The sequence below is a fragment of the Cervus elaphus genome, chromosome 3 (genome assembly GCF_910594005.1).
Source record: "Cervus elaphus chromosome 3, mCerEla1.1, whole genome shotgun sequence".
Taxonomy (NCBI): Eukaryota; Metazoa; Chordata; class Mammalia; order Artiodactyla; family Cervidae; genus Cervus; species Cervus elaphus.
The window spans coordinates 31,058,810-31,071,716 of NC_057817.1; positions in this window are offsets into that span (position 1 = coordinate 31,058,810).

Consider the following 12,907-nt stretch of genomic DNA (forward strand, 5'->3'; position numbering starts at 1 on the left):
CTCAATTCTATAAAACCTCAAGACACTGGGTCTTTTTTTCTTTTTGTATGGTCATGATTTATCTATTTTTATTTGCTAACTTATGATATAGAAAATCCATATTTCTTTTATCTTCACATTTATATTTTAAAATTTTTAATTAGTGGATAATTGTTTTACAATATTGTGTTGGTTTCTGCTGTTCAACATCGCAGAACAGTCATAACTATATATTTCCCCTTCCTCTCGAGCCTCCCTCTCTAACCCCATCATCACAGAGCACCGACCTGAGCTCCCCGTGTTATATAGCAGCTTCCCACTAGCTATTTTATACATGGTTGTGCATATATGTTAATGCTACTTTCTCAATTTGTCCCACCTTCTCCTTCCCTCACTGTGTCACAAATCCGTTCTCTACGTCTGGAGACATCAGGTCTTTCTACCATGCAGTGACTTTCACTTAAGGCTTGACTTTCATTTGATGATCATTTTGTAATATATACAAGTATCAAATCATTATGTTGTATACTTGAATATAATAAAAGGTTATGTATTGTATTTCAATTAAAATTGTCATTTTCTCATTTAATTTCATAAAACATTCTGGGTAGATTATTATATCCTAATTTTTCTGATGTAGAATGAGATGTATGTGAATATCTTGTCTTACCAGAGTGACTAAGTGACTACACCAGGATTTAGCCTGTGTCTTCATTATTGTTCTCATCTAGCACTTCTGCCTTCCATTTTCTTGTTTTTCTTAAATATGCTGATTCTCCTCATGTGGCAGCCATTGAGGTGCTCCAGGTGGGAGAAAGAACTCAACACTCAGCTGAAATTGATGAGCTTGCTGACAGCATCCAGATGATGCTTTGAAAATAAACTGCAGCTTTAGCCAAGGCCAGACTTCCCAGGCAGTCAATGACTGAGCATACCTTAGGTACCCTTGACCATTTTTGCCTTGTTTAAGGGTCAGTCATTGCCCCAGGGCTCCCAACCCATCCAAGGGTTGGATGATCCTTGTCAGGTCTGTGCTGTAGTCTGAAACTCTTCCTAGGTGATTCTGTTTTCCTTCCCTTTTTCCTGTTGCTGCTGCTGCTGCTGCTAAGTCGCTTCAGTCGTGTCCGACTCTGTGCGACCCCATAGACAGCAGCCCACCAGGCTCCCCCGTCCCTGGGATTCTCCAGGCAAGAACACTGGAGTGGATTGCCATTTCCTTCTCCAATGCAGGAAAGTGACAAGTGAAAGTGACGTTGCTCTGTTGTGTCCGACTCTTAGTGACCCCATGGACTGCAGCCTACCAGGCTCCTCCGTCCATGGGATTTTCCAGGCAAGAGTAGTGGAGTGGGGTGCCATTGCCTTCTCCCCTCTTTCCTGTTAGCAGTGTCATATCTGGTCTGAAGGCTTTTCCAGCCCAATTCTATTTCCTTCTTCTTTGACTTTCACAGGCTCCTCTCCCACTCCCTCAGTCTCATGTAATACTACCACTACCAAAGTATCTGTTCTGGGAGGACCTCAACAGATATACTTCCTCTCTGTGCTAATTCATTAGCTTACCCACCATAAGCAACTCCCTTCATTTTATGCCTTTGCTGAATCACTGTCTTATTTTGGCAGTTAGTGGTTAGAATGTATATGGCACATTTCTTTCTTTTCTTTTTCCTTCCCAAACAATAATACTACAGTTCCTTGAAGAGAGCGATTATGCTCTATATTACTTTGTATCTCCGTACCATAACTCTTGGTCCAGTGAAAAGCACATATGGTTGGTCTTCGATAGCAAATATGTTGAATAAAAAATGAAGTGAACTGGATAGACTGTTTAGGTAATTTATTTGGGAAAGGTTGCAGAATCATAAGCTTGATAAGGATTCAGCACTAAGAAGATGACAAAGTGGGAAGCAAAAAATGGTACATGTGTATGTATGTGTTTGCATGTGTGTGTACAGATGGTCTCAGTTTTGTGTAACCAGTAGTGTACTTAACATATCCGATGCCTACTGACCCATTTCAGACCATACTGGAAGGCTGTTAAAGCCTATAATATTCATTTGGTCATTCATTTTTTTCTGAACATTAATTTATTCAGTTTATTTATTCATTCTTTCTTAAATCCTTATGACTATGAGTCATAGCAGAACTTAGATCCAAAATCTATCTATCTGACCAGGAGCTGAATTTGCAGTTCAGAATGACCCAAATTAACTGATTCAGTGAACAATGAGAGCAACTTGCTGAAAAAAAAATCTATTTTAAGGAGTCTCTTTCATCTGTGATTTTAAGTCCTGTCAAAGTGAGTACTTCCTCTACTGTCTTCACTAGCAAAATAATCACAACAAATGACAATAATTTCTATTATTATCTTCTAGAGTTTGAAAATGTCTCCAAGTGTTTGGAATTTTCTGCATGAATTAAGTGGATAATTGCTTGTATCCTTCTAGACTGACTTTTTAAAGTATACCTGACCACAGTGTTCATTTTTGTTTCTAAATCTATACCAAAGAACATGCCAGATTCTGCAGAAGATATCAGGGAATTGTTATCTGAGGGTCCAAATCTAAAAAACTCTGGTTCTAGAAGGTGGGCCTATGTGATGCAGCAGTAGGGCAGGAGGCCAGCTGGGTAATATGATTCTATTTGTTTATGAAACAGCCCTGACACAGACCTTTTTATGGATGAGACACAGCAAACTTACAAAACGTTCTTAAGGTCATAGAGTTGTAAGACATAGAGTTGCAATTTGGGCTCAGGAATTTGACATGTGTCCAGCTTTGTCATATTCTTTGTAAGGAAGTAGGTGTCTAGGTCATTCCTTGAAGAAGGAAGTCTGTAACATATAACATGGGGTACCTAAAGTCTTGTTGCCCTTACGTGTATTTAAGTTTTTAAAAAGTTGGTTAATTGCATAAATACTGGGATTGATGGAATATTGAAAACGATGTGGAGAGAGGCTCAATATTTCCTCTGTTGACTGAATGTGGGAGTATTCTTCATGACCAAATGCAGATGGGGTGGAGTAGGAATTGAATACTCAGTAAAAAGTGGCAGAAAGACCATTGGTGTCTAGACAGGAACCTGGACGGGGAATGGTGAAAGTTGGAGGAAACTTGGAACTTTTTGAATTCAGATATTTTTCCTCAAACCTGTTTAGACTTCTACCTGTCTTGATCTGTGTGCTTCACATCATCAGTATTTGTTGGGGTCAAGGGGAATTATTAATAGGAACAAACTGAACTTTCTGTAGTGTGTGTGGTGTGTATCCTAGAAGAGGGTGTCCCCCGAGTTACCATTATCTGCTGTCTAGTATGTTCTCTGGTGTACTCTGATCTGCTCTGCTGTACTCCCAACCATCAGCTATCTACTCTGGGTGGGCATACTTTCCCCATCCACCTTGACCATTACACTTCCACCTGCTGGTCCCAGGTTTCATTGCACTGCTGGAGCCCAGGCCAGTGTGGAGCTTGAACCCAAGATGTAAGATGTACCTGATCCCAAAGTCAGCACAACTAACTGAGGTTGGAGATTCTTCCCAAGTGGCTGCTCAGAGTAACCGAGCACAAAGGCCTCAGTGTATGGAAAATGTGGTCCTAGGTCAGGGAGCTCAGTCTCCAGCAGATAGAAAGTTGATGAGAAGACAGGAAAAGAAAGGTGGATTAGCTGAGGGAAAGACAGGGACTAGGAAAGAGAGAAGAAAAACTTTAGAGCAACCATAGTGGACCTTACCGAGTTCCGGGCTTTTTCTGACTCAGATTTCTTGTCGCTCTGGTCTTTTCATGGTGGGCTGTCATCTGGACTGTGATGGCCTCTATGCCTATGGGAATCGGTATTTCTGTAGCCTACTTATAGAAAAAGCAAGACATCCTTTCTTCTTTCTGGTTAGAAGTCATATTGAGAGCAGAAAACCGATACCCCAGAGTATCTTCTTAAAGGCAGATGCTTCAAGACATGTATCCTCTGAGCTCTGAATTTGTCCTGGCTTTCTCTCCTACAAATTACAGGGAGAAGACTATCAAATCCTCAATAGAAGATGTGTAAAGAGCGTCTCTCTAGGGGACTCAGGTTCAGCCAAGTAGACTTCTCTTTATTTAGTTTCCTCTCTGATTCTAAATGCAACCATATGAGAATTTGTGATATGAGTGACTCTCATATATAATCCTTCAGAAGGGTACATACAGATTAGGCAGTCAGTAGTTGGCTGGCTGAGCCTGGAATCCCAGATGGAAGAACCAATGTCTTAAAAAAAAAAAAATCTAAGTATAATTGACTTAGTTTCAGGTGTAGAACTTAGGCCAATGCCTGTTATTCCCCAAAGTCATAGCCTGCCCAATTTGAAACTCATTAACTAGACAAGTTGAAATTTGTAAGAGCCTCAGGTGATTCTATTAGGTATGGTCTTTTGGAGCTTCTGTGTTGAAGTTATGGCCTAGGATGAGAACTCTGTCCCCAAATATAGCACCTGCCATATTGAATATTCATGCTAAAAGAATTTGAGAAATGGCTTGTGCAGGAGGGACTTTCTGATTTTCTCTGAAGCAGATCATAAGGCCCTCATATGAGAGGTGCCCTACCCAACCTGGAGGAACAGGTCATCTTTATCTCCAAAGATGAAAAGACACAGAGGAACCTGAATGAACTGGCCTTACTAAACACATTCTTCCACTTCCAGTTTACTACACTTAGCTCACCTTTGTCCTGTGACATCTTTCCATGACTTTTCAGTCTTTCCATATATACAATCAGGTTTTTACCCTTAATCAAATCTCCCCATTACTGGAGGTGTTAGCTAACACTATGGCAGTAATCATAGAGCAATACATGTGTATCAAATCAATACATTGTACACTTTATATTTGCATAGTGTTATATGTCAATTATATTTTAATATAGCTGAAAAAAAAACACTTGGGTTTACCTGTTTCTCCATGTCTTCATTTCCTCATGAGGCTCCCATGTCACGTAAAAACCAATAAATCTGTATGCTTTTCTCCTGTTAATCTGCCTCTTGTTATAGCAGTCCTAGTCATGAATTTAAAAGGGTAGAGAAAAAAAGTAGTTTTTCTCCTAATAAGTGTAAATATACTGATTGACTTCAGAATGCATGGACTCATACAGTATTTAGGGAATTATTTAGTAATCTTTCTTCTTTTAACCTTCAGAAATTCTAAAGACCAGAATTCAAAAGAGACAGAGACAATAAAGAACCTAGTCACAACACAATCCCCTTGTTTTAATTGCTACATTCTCACCTACTTATAAATTTGTCTTTCAAAGTACACAAATTAAGATATAAAATCAACATATTATAAATATTGTCTTACAGTATACTAGACAAAATTCTTTTAAAAGGCTAAGCTTTAAAACAAATATAATTGTCATTTAAATATATTATTTGGCACAGTTATTATTTTGAACAGTTATAACATTGAAAACAGATTTAGAGCTCACTAAAATATATTTTCTATATACACATATACACAGATTTTACTGAATACAGATTTGATGTCCTAGAGGAATGTGGACCTTAGAGAAAATGATCTTGGATATGAAGATTATTTTCAAAAAAAGGTAAAGAAACACTCTTCTTTGCATTTTATGCTTGAGGTAGTGATCTGCTTTACCTGAGCATGTATTCTCAAAGTTCTGATAACATATTGACTTTCATTGTGCTTTTGTGAACTGTAAAATAAGAAATAGTCATGAACACCTAATGGTCCTATGTGACCTTCTGCTGAGGCTCTTATAAAATGCTATTATTTTGGACAGTAATTCAGGCAAGACTGACTATTTCTAGTACTCAAGCACATTTACATGTTGGTCAGTTGACCATTTCCTGTGGCAACTCATTTGCCTGTATTGGAGAAATATAATTAAAAACAAAATCTCCCAATCCAGAAAACTTCCTCACAAAGGTAGAAGAGAAAGAAAATACTTTTACTGTTGAATAATTACTAATCCAGAATGTAACGTGCATCAAAGAAAATCTGCTAGGAGATCATACAGAAAGTCTCATTTATTTATATAGCTGAGCAGATACTATTTGTTACATACTTGTTCTTGAGATAAATGATAACTACTCACCAAGTAAGAGAATTTAAAGACCATTTGCTACTCATAGTTCATCTCAGATACACCTGGTAATTGAATTACTCTGTTTGCTAATTGGCTTTATCTAAAGGAAAAATAAACTCACATCTGTAAGACAATTTTGGAGGGAGGCACATATTGCATTCACTTGCTTCCTTGATGACTGTAGTTCAGAGAGATGGCTTTCAGGTCCTTGAGAAACACATTCCTCCATCATAAAGCTGGTAAGAAGCTTATTTAACTTTAAAAAGATTTGTGTGCATTTTACAGTCAGAGAAAGAACTTAAAATTTTCCATAGTAAATGCTCTAAGAAGAGGGTGGGAGGAGAAGTCTCCTATATTTTCACAGGGAAAAATAAGCCTCTTATTTTTAAGTTGTATTTGCCCTTACACCTGTCACTGTTCTCCAAAATCAAGCCCCATTTCAGAAACTTTGCAGAATGTGAAGGGCCTTTTTCCACCCAGACTACCTTTGGTCTTACCTCCATGGCTGCTTAAAAGGCTGCAGATTTTCATCCCTATCTTGATTATGTAACCCATAGCCAGGAACATGCAAATAAAGAGGAGAGTCAGTCACCTTTTTCAGCCACCTAAATCATAGAATCAGGTATGATTTTCTACCACTGTATATCTAGGTGAAACTTGCATCTTTGAGGAAGAAGGTATAATAAATTATAGAGGCACCTTTTTAATTTGTGGAACAGATGCATACCTAAAGTCATCACACAGTTGGTGTGGCTTTTGTGGTATGGGAGACTGTAACCCATGATTTACTAACTTTCACAGAAGGATAGGTTCCACTATCCCTGGTATGAATGAAGCACCATGATTTGGACAAAATTTCCATGAAATGAAACTGCTGTCCTATTAGCTGAAAGACTTAGTTAACTCTTTAGAACAAATCAAACTGCCTTAATTCTTTATAATCTGTTACTGTTGATTGGTCATTAGAAGTATAGTCCTATTGATTCACATAGCTGTAGATTTTACATTGGCTAACCAAGGAGAAGTAGGGATATAAACAACGAGGGTACTCAATCTATTTTCCCGACAAAACATTTGTCCTCCATGATAAAGCACATCCAAAAAGAATTTGACCAGTGGCAGTATACTGAAAACATAGAGCACATTAGACATCTCTTCAAGAAAATTAGAGATACTAAGGGAATATTTCATGCAAAGATGGGCACAATAAAGGACAGAAATAGTATGCACCTAACAGAAGCAGAAGATATTAAGAAGAGGTGGCAAGAATACTCAGAAGAACTGTGCAAAAAAGATCTTCACGACCAAGATAATCACGATGGTATGATCACTCAACCTAGAGCCATACATCCTGGAATGCGAAATCAAGTGGGCCTTAGGAAGCATCACTATGAACAAAGCTAGTGGAGGTGATGGAATTCCAGTTGAGCTATTTCAAATCCTGAAAGATGATGCTGTGAAAGTGCTGCACTCAATATGCCAGCAAATTTGGAAAACTCAGCAGTGGCCACAGGACTGGAAAAGGTCAGTTTTCATTCCAATCCCAAAGAAAGGCAATGTCAAAGAATGCTCGAACTACTGCACAATTGCACTCATCTCACATGCTAGTAAAGTAGAGCTCAAAATTCTCCAAGCCAGGCTTCAACAATATGTAAAACATGAACTTCCAGATGTTAAAGTTGGATTTAGAAAAGGCCGAGGAACCAGAGATCAAATTGCCAACACCTGTTGGATCATCAAAAAAGCAAGAGAGTTCCAGAAAAACATCTACTTCTGCTTTATTGACTATGCCAAAGCCTTTGACTGTGTGGATCACAACAAACTGTGGAAGATTCTTAAAAAGATGGGAATCCCAGACTCCCTGACCTGCCTCTTGAGAAATCTGTATGCAGGTCAGGAAGCAACAGTTAGAACTGGACATGGAAAAACAGACTGGTTCCAAATCAGGAAAGGAGTACATCAAGGCTGTATATTGTCACCCTGCCTATTTAACTTATATGCAGAGTACATCATGAGAATAGCTGGACTGGATGAAGCACAAGCTGGAATCAAGATTGCTGGGAGAAATATCAATAACCTTCCATATCAATAATATGCAGATGACACCACCCTTATGACAGAAAGCGAAGAAGAACTGAAGAACCTCTTGATGAAAGTGAAAGAGGAGAGAGAAAAGGCTGGCTTAAAACTCAACATTCAGAAAACTAAAATCATGGCATGTGGTTCCATCATTTCATGGCAAATAGATGGGCAAACAGTGGAAACAGTGACAGACTTTATTTTTGGGGGCTCCAAAATCACTGTAGATGGTGACTACAGCCATAAAATTAAAAGATGCTTGCTGCTTAGAAGAAAAGTTATGACCAACCTAGACAGCATATTAAAAAGCAAAGACATTACTTTGCCAGCAAAGGTCCATCTAGTCAAGGCTATGGCTTTTCCAGTAGTCATGTATGGATGTGAGAGTTGGGCTATAAAGAAAGCTGAGTGCCAGAGAATTAATGCTTTTGAACTGTGGTGTTGAAGAAGACTCTTAAGAATCCCTTGGTGCAAGAAGATCCAACCAGTCCATCCTAGAGGAAGTCAGTCCTGAATATAAATTGGAAGGACTGATGCTGAAGCTGAAACTCCAATACTTTGGCCACCTGATGCGAAGAACTGACTCATTTGAAAAGACCCTGATGCTGGGAAAGATTGAAGGCGGGAGGAGAAGGGGATGACAGAGGATGAGATGGTTGGATGGCATCACCAACTCAATGGACATAAATTTGAGTGAACTCCGGGAGTTGGTGATGGACAGGGTGGCCTGGCGTGCTGAAGTCATGGGGTTGCAAAGATTTGGACACAACTGAGCTACTGAACTGAACTGAAGTAATACTAGAGATTCATTTCATATTTAGCAATACTGTTGTTTTTTTTTCATTTATTTTTATTAGTTGGAGGCTAATTACTTTACAATATTGTAGTGGTTTTTGCCATACATTGACATGAATCAGCCATGGATTTACATGTGTTCCCCATGCTGATCCCCTCTCCCACCTCCCTCTCCATCCCATCCCTCTGGGTCTTCCCAGTGCACCAGGCCTGAGCACTTGTCTCATGCATCCAACCTGGGCTGGTGATCTGTTTCACCCTAGATAATATACATGTTTCGATGCTGTTCTCTCGAAACATCCCACCCTCGCCTTCTCCCACAGAGTCCAAAAGTCTGTTCTGTACATCTGTGTCTCTTTTTCTGTTTTGCATATAGGGTTATCATTACCATCTTTCTAAATTCCATATATATGTGTTAGTATACTATAATGGTCCTTATCTTTCTGGCTTACTTCACTCTGTATAATGGGCTCCAGTTTCATCCATCTCATTAGAACTGATTCAAATGAATTCTTTTTAATGGCTGAGTAATATTCCATGGTGTATATGTACCACAGCTTCCTTATCCATTTGTCTGCTGATGGGCATCTAGGTTGCTTCCATGCCCTGGCTATTATAAACAGTGCTGCGATGAACACTGGGGTGCACATGTCTCTTTCAGATCTGGTTTCCTTGGTGTGTATGCCCAGAAGTGGTATTGCTGGGTCATATGGCAGTTCTATTTTCAGTTTTTTTTAAGAAATCTCCACACTGTTCTCCATAGTGGCTGTACTAGTTTGCATTCCCACCAACAGTGTAAGAGGGTTCCCTTTTCTCCACACCCTCTCCAGCATTTATTGCTTGTAGACTTTTGGATAGCAGCCATCCTGACTGGCTGTGCAATGGTACCTCATTGTGGTTTTGATTTGCATTTCTCTGACAATGAGTGATGTTGAGCATCTTTTCATGTGTTTGTTAGCCATCTGTATGTCTTCTTTGGAGAAATGTCTGTTTAGTTCTTTGGCCCATTTTTTGATTGGGCCATTTATTTTTCTGGAATTGAGCTGCAGGAGTTGCTTGTATATTTTTGAGATTAATCCTTTGTCTGTTTCTTCATTTGCTATTATTTTCTCCCAATCTGAGGGCTGTCTTTTCACCTTGCTTATAGTTTCCTTTGTTGTGCAAAAGCTTTTAAGTTTCATTAGGTCCCATTTGTTTATTTTTGCTTTTATTTCCAATATTCTGGGAGGTGCAATACTGTTTTTTAAATGTTGTATAATTTGTAACCTACAAAGGTGAATTACAAACTCTCTAACACAGATTTTAAATGCTAGTGCATAATGAAAAAGGAAATCATGTGTGCAAAATATAGGAGATATATGCAGATTCAAATATAAGATGTGCTACCTTCAAGTGACAGTATTGTAATATTGTGTGACTCATATTCATTTTGTAAGTAATCCCATTTTTGCCTTTAACTAAAGTGATTTCAAAACTTGCCTTTAAAAGCTCCAGGCCCTCTAGATGCTTGTCAGAGAAATCTCAGTAAAATGAAAAGCAGATAATGGTTCTTACCTTTTAGTTACAGAAAAGCAAATACTATTCTATGTGAAATGTGTCATTGTAAGGCTGTGGAACTTGAGACACTGCTGCTGTGATGCATGAATGTAATGTTTAATTTCCAAAAGGCAATAATTTCAATAGGCTGTCTTACTTCATGGTATGTTGCCTTGGAAATAAAATTTAGAGTGACATTGTGCCTCTGAAAGTTAAGAGGCTTTGATATTCATTTCTTAAGGCAGAATAGGATAATTGGAATCCCTTTCTTCTGCCACTTGCTGTAGTCGAGAACAAAATTCATGACTATGCTGCATTTACTACTCAGAGGGTTTTAGTCTTGCCTTATTTAAATTGAACAGTATCAAGAACTCTAACCGTGTTAATAACCTTGGACCCAATTATTTGGACTCAGAAGTAAGAGAGAGAAACACACATGAGAGAAAACTTCATGCTCAAAATTAGTTAATGTACTATTGTTTACCACAGCACAGCTCTGCCCTCGATACAATTTGCAGCAACATGAGAAATAAAGAAGTTGGTATTGTGGTAAAAGGCTGAAAATATGTCTAATATAGTGGAATCTTCACATTAGATTTGGGGGGTATACTTAATGATGCGCGTGTGCGTGCTTAGTCATGTCTGACTGTTTTGCAACTCTATGGACTGTAGCCTGTCATTTTCCTCTGTCCATGGGATTTTCCAGGCAAGAATACTGGAGTGGGTTGCCATTTCCTACTCCAGGAGATCTTTCTGACCCAGGGATCAAATCCGTGTCTCCTGCATTGGCAGGCGGATTCTTTACCACTGCACCAACCTGGAAAGCCCATACTTAATGACACTGAATAATAATTGAAAATTAAGTTTTTGAAAATTGAAAGTAATGGGAAATGTTTGTGATATCATTCTTGGTATAATGATAGTGTTAATAATAAATATATTAAAGAATGCATACAAAAACATTTTTTCTGTAGAACACATTTGGAAGGGTAGAAATAAAATTATTTCTATGTTACAGTTTTAGGTAGTTGATCTATTTTAATATTTTATTATTAAAATATTTACACAGAAAATGTCAATTAGTGTTAATAAAATATAAATGCAAAGAGCTGACTCATTTGAAAAGACCTTGATGCTGGGAAAGATTGAGGGCAGGAGGGGGACGACAGAGGATGGGATGGTTGGATGACATACTGACTCAATGGACATGGGTTTGGGTGGACTCTGGGTGCTGGTGATGGACAGGGAGGCCTGGCGTGCTGCGGTTCATGGGGTCGCAAAGAGTCAGACACGACTGAGCAACTGAACTGAATTCAATAATCACTTATAATTTGAATCAAAAATAAAGTGTATCAAATTTTAAATGTTTTAAAATATCCATGACATATTTTTATTCTTACTCTCAATTAGTGGGAAAAATTTAGTGAAAACATAGCAACAAAAATTGAGTAGGCATTTTGTTTCATATAAAGTAAAATGTTAAAAATAGCAAAGCATAAGGAACTTCAAAAAGATTTAGTGAATCACAAATGAATATTGCATGTTTGATGAAACTTGTTAAAATATGCCAATACAAGTAAGATAAATTGGCCAAAGTTCCCCTAAAGAACCAAAACAGGGACATAGATTGAAAGTGAAACAAAATGTTAAACTGGGCTGAAACATATTTACCTTGTGTGAAAATCTAAAGTTTGGTAATTGTAGAAGAAGTGTTTCGCAAGAAGAATTGATAACTGGAAAAACGGCTTTTAGGCAAGTATCTTTTAGGTGAAAAGACAAAGGACTTATGCAGAATTTGTTACTGAGTCTGAGCTCGCACTCCTTGCCACATGATAGGCCAATAAATTGAGAGATGAATTGCTGACACAAGGAATAACAACTTCATTTGGAAAGCCAGCAGACCAAGAAGATGGTGGGCTTGTGTCTCAAAGAACCATCTTCCCTGAGTTATTAAAAGAATTTAGGCTTCATTTATACCACAAGGGGAGGGAGTCAAGTCAAATATTTCCTTGTTCCAGTCAGCTTCCTGAGCGGATGTGTTAATTTATTCTTCCCTGCAGTCATTCACAGGTGGGTCTGGTCAGGATATTTCCTGTGAGCTAAACAAAGGTATTTTAGCTTAATGCTCACCATCACCTGGGAGGCAGGGTTCCTAGAGATGGACTATTATGTATAATTAAGCTTATAGGCAACATCCCTTTAATGATTAACTTGTAACGGAATACAAAGTTTCTTCTGTATTGCAAAGGTAGATTGAGGGTCCTGGGTGGGCACAGAGACACAAAGTGGGAGACATGGAGAAAGAATGAAAGGATTCCTGATGCTCTTAAGCCCTCTCACCCTAGTTTGAAAGAAGTTACCACAGGCTTTGTGTAGGAGCATATTTCTGTCTTGTGCTTCATTGTAAAGTCCAGAACAAAAGTTTTTCTTCATTATTAGTCCCAAACAT